Genomic DNA, 8,052 nt, shown 5'->3' on the forward strand with positions numbered 1-8,052 from the left:
GCCTGCGGTTAAACCGTGCCCGAGCTATTAGCAGTCTGCGTTCAGTCATTGGCACATCAGGCTCCTCATTAGTATTTGGATGTCGCACATCAAAGGCAGGTTTCTGGGACCTCCGCCATGCTTGATTCCTCCTCGGAGAGGGGTCGAGACGTGCCCGACTCCTAGTAGCATTATTAATATTATAATAGAGGCCGGATAGCTTTGAACGCATACAGATGTAAAAGCCAGACCTGAAGGTTTAACACGAAGAGTTTGCGGTTGGGTTTTAGGGGTCAAAGTTGTACCGAGAGATTTAGTGGGAGTCTCGGTAGAAGTCTGCATTGCCACGTTTTGACTGTGTACGTGGAATCGTGTTCACGCAAAGAATTGTTGACCCACGTGATGTGTAGTTCTGTTGCCAACCTGGTGGCATCTGACCCGAAGCACAGAGGCTCAATGCCACAAGGCGCCCTTCTGTATGGGTTGTTGTTTTTTTTCTCTCTCTAGCTCTATTTTTTTTTTAAATATTTTTCTTGTGGGAAGGCCCTGTGGGGCCTGGCAGCTCTGCGAGTTTTTCCAGATGGGCGGCTGAAGGCCCAGCCCTTGCCAATGCTATGGTAACGCTAACCAAGTGTAAACATGACGCCTACTTCTGCGAGAGGTGGCCCAGCTATGCAGGCTCCACCACCTGAAATCCACATGCCACTCGATCATTAGGCCGATGGCGTTCTCTCCTCGGTTTCTGTGTACTTCACTTTAGCTCAGGGGTCCACGACCGGTCTCTGGACTTCAAGGATGTCCAGCTAGACCTCCGATTGTTTTACACGCCGCACTCGGTGAGATCTGTACAAGTGTTTAATGGCAATGGTTGTTTTTGCTCGTTCTTTATGGAGATAGTCGTGGGTCGCCAATGAGAATTCTGTTGTTTTTGTTCCGTCTTCTCCGCAGCCGAACATCACAAATCACGACCGCAAAAGCTGGCAGTTGCGATGTTTAGCCACAGAAAAAAACACCGAGAGAATAAGAAGGGGGAGATAAGGCCGAAATGAGACCAAACAGATTACTAATTCCTGCAGATAATTTTCTCCTCTCATTATCAGCTGTTGGATTAGTCATTAAGCCAACATGCAGAAATAAGGATTAAGGGGGAAGGAGAGGATGTGAGGATCGAAGGAGGTGGAAGGGGTGGGTGTTGATCATGTGAAAAGGGTGAACCAGGAGGCAAAGGAGCGTCTTGTTTCACCCGACTTCCCTGTTTGCCCCCACCGCTCCAAGAAGCCCTCCCTGCCCCTCTCGGTTTGTTTTGCTGAGACCACAGCATCGCTGAGTCATCCGGTGAAGCGTCTGCCCACAGGCAACAGACTGGAGAGAGTGAGTGGGGAAGAAAGACCTCCCCAAGGCACATGTCTCTGTTGTTGTTGTTGTTTACTCCGGTGGTGATGGAAATGCCCGGCTTGGTTATTAAACGATGTGTTTTGGTTACCTTCCATGGCCAATTTGTTTCACCTGTTCGTAACATAATATAGGCAATCCGCGCGTGCGGAAAGTCCATTTGGCTGCTGGAATTCTGTCCTGGTTATCATGGTGGTGGTGTGCACCTCTCATTGATCAAGAAAGTCTGACTTTGTGCAAATTCGTTCTTTATTTAGTTACTCAGTCAGCGATTTCTTCCTCTTCCCAAGTGTTCTCCATAGCTTTGTGCACGTGCTGGAGGGTTTAGAGCTATGGTGATCTGAAGGTGATATCATCTCTTATCTTCCCCCATTCAAAACCTTGATCTTTTCTACCCCGTTAATTCACCCCAGATCCACTTTTTTCAAATACCAACTTCTTTCCTGGAAGTCCTAGCACTGTCAATGTGTTTTATACCTCTCCCACCCACCCACCCCCTTCCCATGCCTCCTCCCCCCAAGCCCTCTCCCTCCCACAGATCTCCCGATGTCCCTGTTCTCTGCTGTTGTACTTGTGTGCTTCCCTCTCTCTCCCCATCTTGTGTCCCGCTCCCTTTATTATATGTTTTTGTGTCCGTTTTTTTTTTTTTTGATTGATGTTAGCTCTTACACGTTGCACGAGCCTTGATCTTGTATACAAAAAAACCCCCAAAAAACAATCGTAGCTTCTTCTTCTTTTTTATCTTCCCCCAACTGGTTCCGGCAGACAGGACGCCCAGTTTAAGGTCCATCCGAGGCGGGTGCGCTTACCTATAGGTCGAGGCTATCCTGCCAGCCCTGAGTAGTGAAGATTATATTTGTAAATTTGGAACAAGGGGGGGTCTTCGCCAAAAAAGTAATTTGCAATGGTTGGCAAAGAAGAGGTATCAAGGTTATGAAAACTAATTTAGATGTGCGACGATAATGGACGCCATTTCAATAACAATGAAGGTGAATAGAGCGAGTGTGGAATCGTCGTTTATCCTCAAGACCTTCCATTGGGTGTCTCGTTTCTCCTTCACTTTCACGTGAGCAGCCTCACATCTGGTTGTGGTTTAAACGCACGGGCAGCAGAGACCGATGGCGAGAGAGGGTGCAGGGCAAGCGGCCCCACGTTTGTTCTCACAGGGTAAACCGCCATGGTTGTCATGATTGTAAAGGAGAGAGAAGAGACCTTCATAAAGCCCAGCCATTGTTTAACGTCGCGAACACGTAGACCCCTCCGTAAGTGACCTGTGTGGGTGAAATGTTCAACACTGAAGGAAGGTGAACGATTCCAATATACAGGAACAACATGAGTTCGTTTCCAAGGAACGTCGACCCTGGAGGAGACCATTAGGCCCTTCAAACCCGATGGTTGTTTGTCCGTGTTCTTTCGTTTTTCAATGCTGATCGAGCATGAAGTAAAGAAGCAGCACAGACGATCTTTAAAGGCTTTTTATGACTCGGCCGGGGTTTGAACCGTCGACCTCCCAGACTCAGAGTGGACCCTCCCACCATGGTTAGAACCGTCGACCTCCGAGACTCAGAGTGGGTCCTCCCACATGGTTCAAACCGTCGACCTCCCAGACTTAGAGTGGACCCTCCCACATGGTTCAAACCGTCGACCTCTCAGCCTCAGAGTGGACCCTCCCACAATCCCACATGGTTCAAACCGTCGACCTCCCAGACTCAGAGTGGATCCTCCCACCATGGTTCAAACCGTCGACCGCCCAGACTCAGAGTGGACCCTCCCACATGGTTCAAACCGTCGACCTCTCAGCCTCAGAGTGGACCCTCCCACATGGTTCAAACCGTCGACCTCCCAGACTCAGAGTGGACCCTCCCATCATGGTTCAAACCGTCGACCTCCCAGACTCAGAGTGGACCCTCCCACCATGGTTCAAACCGTCGACCTCCCAGACTTAGAGTGGACCCTCCCACATGGTTCAAACCGTCGACCTCTCACCTCAGAGTGGACCCTCCCACATGGTTCAAACCGTCGACCTCTCAGCCTCAGAGTGGACCCTCCCACATGGTTCAAACCGTCGACCTCCCAGACTCAGAGTGGACCCTCCCATCATGGTTCAAACCGTCGACCTCCCAGACTCAGAGTGGACCCTCCCACCATGGTTCAAACCATCGACCTCCCAGACTTAGAGTGGACCCTCCCACTATGGCACCACCGAGTCTGGTGTTTTTATTTATTTATATAGTTTGAGGTGTAAAACACACACAAGGAGATAATTAAATAATAGATCCCAAATAAAATTGCGATGAATTCCTAGTTGTGGTTTATTTATTTATTTATTATAATTTGTACAATCCACAAGTCATTTCTTGTCCCGTCTCATGCTCCGCACTCTTGTCTATACCACGTGACTGTAGCCGTCCTGGTCTCCAACGTGCTGTTTTAATCCAGACAATGAGTCCCCGGTAAAGGTGTGGGCCACATGGCCGGCTCTGTTGGAGCCTGAAGCACGGCTCACTTGTACTAATGAGGCGGCAATCAAGTGGGCGGGGCTTTTGGCAAAGGTGCGGAGACGGAGATTCCCGGTGGAACAAAAGCACGTGACCGGGAGGATAACTTGGACTTTCAGGGTGGATTTGGTGACACATCTGTCTGACATTTGCATTTCATTTCTTGTTTGTCTGGTCGTTCGATATCCGCGACTGTCTTACAAAACAACAACAACAACAACAACATTCATTTGCTCTTGTCATTCTCGCACAACATTGTCCGAGTGAAGCTTGTTTTTCTTGGACATAATGATGACCTTCAGGAAAACTCATCCACTTTAATTCGCTCAATGAGTCACATCTCGGAAGTTAAGCAAAGTTGAGCCAGGTTGGGGATCTTCGTGGAAGATTTTGGTGGAAGATCCGCGCGTGTTGTTGTTGTTGTTGTTGTGCGGCCAGAGACAGGCTAGTTGTCCTGGATTTGTTTCCCTGAACATTCCCAGTGACGTACTAAAATTGCCGTCCAAGAGGTGCAGCATCTTGGAGCACTCACTCCTCTCGAAAGATCCTGTTCAAGATCCTCTAGAAAGGAGCAGGCCATTGCGCGCCGGTACCCGGGAGATCAATCGGACGCTTGCGTTCATCATAAACCGTATCCAGTAATATGAAACGCCAATTGTTCGATTAATTTCATAGTGAGAATGGGGTTAACACATAGAAAGTGGTGTTCGTTACAGGTGTGCACACATGAACCTAGCACGGCTCTCCTCTTCCATCTTGCAAAAAGTGAAAAGGTGTGCGTATTGCGGGCCAGTTGAAAACCAAGGGCACTCACCTGTGACCCTTTATTCGTGGCCCATTCATCATCAGCCAATGTTTTCGATCCAAATCGTACTTTTATGAGCCTCGTGCACGACGTGTCCCTAAAAAGTTTTAAAATGACCTCCAAATGTGCTTTAAATGGCCGAGATCCCACCTGATAGACGATAAACGGTTCACTAAATCCTGGGACGGATTCCATGAACTTGCTGCTTTTCAAAATCGTTTTATTAACCTCTAATAGCCGTTCAATAATTTCATAAACACAGCTCGGTCAATTTTAAACAACATCATTTTCTTCTCTACAGATGTGTCCATAGCATACCTACCATCGGTGTAAAGGAAACCTATTATTACCTGAAAAGCATCATTCTGTCCTCTGCCATAATATATTACCAAACAGAAATAGTTACCTTAATAACGAAAACGGCACTCGGTGGAGAGCGCATACCTCCACCTGGTTGGCCATATCACTCAATGGTGAAGAATCACTTAAAAGATTCTACTCGCCGGATCCGGATCCGGATCTTCACCAAAATTGAAACGATTAGTCCTTGTCAGACACACAACCTGTCCAACAAGTTTGGTCCAAATCCATCCACAACTTTTTGAGATATCCTGCTATGTATCGTTTTTGGCCATATATCCCAATGGTGAAGAATCACTTACAAAATTAAATAATTCTCAGATCTGAATCCCTATTCAGATCTTCACCAAAATTGAATCGATTCTTCCTTGCCGCACACACAACCTGTCCAACATGTTTTGTCCAAATACATCCATAACTTTTTGAGATACCCCCACTACCTACCGCCCCCATAACCCACCCTGCTCCCCCCAGCCCCTGCCTGCCCCCCCCCCCAAACACACTCTCTCTCCCGATGTATCGTTTTTGGCCTGATCTCCCAACCGTGAAGAATCACTTTAAAAATTCTAGTAGCCGGATCCGGATCGTCACCAAAATCTAATCATTTCGTCATTGTCACATTCGCCACATCTCCGCCAAATTTCGTCCGAATCCGTCCACAACTTTTTGAGATATTTTGTTCACAGACAAATGGACAGGCAAACAGACAGGGGTGAAAACATAACCTCCATCCACCTTTTGTGGCGGAGGTAATGAGTTAACTTAAATAGTTACCTTAATAGTTACGAACTAGAACTGCACTCGGTAGCGAGCATACCTCCACCAGGCTGAACACTTTAACGTTTTGTATCCCACTGACAGGTAGGTAGGATCTGGATTCGGACCTGAACCAAAATTGAATCATTTTTTTCCTTGTCGTACACCCAACATGTCCATCAAGTTTCGTCCGAACCCGTCCACAACTTTTTGAGATATCCTGTTCACAAACAAATAGACAGACAGGTGAAAACAACCTCCATGCACCTTCGGTGACGGCAGTAATAATTATATTGATCCACTCATATTTTCATGGGGTGATCTGGGAGTGGGAGGGGGAGGGGAGGGAGTGGGGGGGGGGGGGAGGAGTTTGGGGGAAGGTGGAGGAGGGTTGGGGGGATAGGTGGAGGGGGGTATTCGTTTTCTGAAGAACTTTCTTAATGAAGAAAGAAAAGTGGGCATTTTGAGCCTGGAGGCGAACCACCCGGTGTGATAATTTTGCAGATGGTGTGAACTGTGACCCCTGAGGGTGGAGGGTGCTCGATCCAAAAAGTTGTCCTGTAGATGGTCGCACGACAGGCCGAGGCATGCCTTGTCTGGAGCAGGCACGACAGGGCCAGGCATACCTTGTTTTGTCTGAAGCAGACACGACGGGCCGAGGCATGCCATGCCTTGTCTGCAGCAGACACGACAGGGCCAGGCATACCTTGTTTTGTCTGCAGCAGACAGGCCGAGGCATGCCTTGCCTTGTCTGCAGCAGACAGTCGCCCACCGGGATCGTAGGACGAACGGGAAGGTCAGGAGGCGAGCCGCCGCCACATGGCGCTGACTCACGACACCAACGGGTTCAACGAGGAATCAAATGACTTTGCAGTTGTAACCACAGAGATTTACCGAGCGCACCGCAGCTTCTTCAATGGCTGCTCTATGAAAGGATAACGTGGTTGTGGTTGTGGTTGTGTGTGAGCACGGGACGGTGAACTGCGATAGCAGGGATGGGTATTCACTCTCCCTCTGTCCCAGCTGCTGGGAAAGTTGTTTATTTATTTTTTAATTATTTTTACTGAAAATGTTTTCACACGAAGTGCAGAACTCACTGATGTTTTGTTTCTAATTCCCAGTGATCCAACGCTCGACATGGGACAGTTTGTACTTGTATCACACGTACGACATGGACGACAGGAGACACTTGTACTTCCACTACAGCTACAATGACATCAGCAGATCATGGACGAATCGACACAGTAGATGGGATATAACAGAGATTCCAGATGATGGACAAATCAACACAGTAGATGGGATATAACAGAGATCCCAGATGATGGACAAATCAGCACAGTAGATGGGATATAACAGAGATTCCAGATGATGGACAAATCAACACAGTAGATGGGATATAACAGAGATCCCAGATGATGGACAAATCAACACAGTAGATGGGATATAACAGAGATCCCAGATGTTGGACGAATTAACACAGTAGATAGGATATAACAGAGATTCCAGATGATGGACAAATCAACACAGTAGATGGGATATAACAGAGATTCCAGATGATGGACAAATCAACACAGTAGATAGGATATAACAGAGATTCCAGATGATGGACAAATCAACACAGTAGATGGGATATAACAGAGATCCCAGATGTTGGACGAATTAACACAGTAGATAGGATATAACAGAGATTCCAGATGATGGACAAATCAACACAGTAGATAGGATATAACAGAGATTCCAGATGATGGACAAATCAACACAGTAGATGGGATATAACAGAGATTCCAGATGATGGACAAATCAACACAGTGGATGGGATATAACAGAGATTCCAGATGATGGACAAATTAACACTGTAGATAGGATATAACAGAGATTCCAGATGATGGACAAATCAACACAGTGGATGGGATATAACAGAGATTCCAGATGATGGACAAATCAACACTGTAGATAGGATATAACAGAGATTCCAGATGATGGACGAATTAACACAGTAGATAGGATATAACAGAGATTCCAGATGTTGCACGAATCAACACAGTAGATGGGATATAACAGAGATTCCAGATGTTGCACAAATTAACACTGTAGATAGGATATAACAGAGATTCCAGATGATGGACAAATCAACACAGTGGATGGGATATAACAGAGATTCCAGATGATGGGCAAATCAACACAGTGGATGGGATATAACAGAGATTCCAGATGATGGACAAATCAACACAGTAGATGGGATATAACAGAGATTCCAGATGT

Source organism: Myxine glutinosa, chromosome 1, assembly GCF_964187855.1.
Source record: "Myxine glutinosa chromosome 1, kmMyxGlut1.1, whole genome shotgun sequence".
Lineage (NCBI taxonomy): Eukaryota > Metazoa > Chordata > Myxini > Myxiniformes > Myxinidae > Myxine > Myxine glutinosa.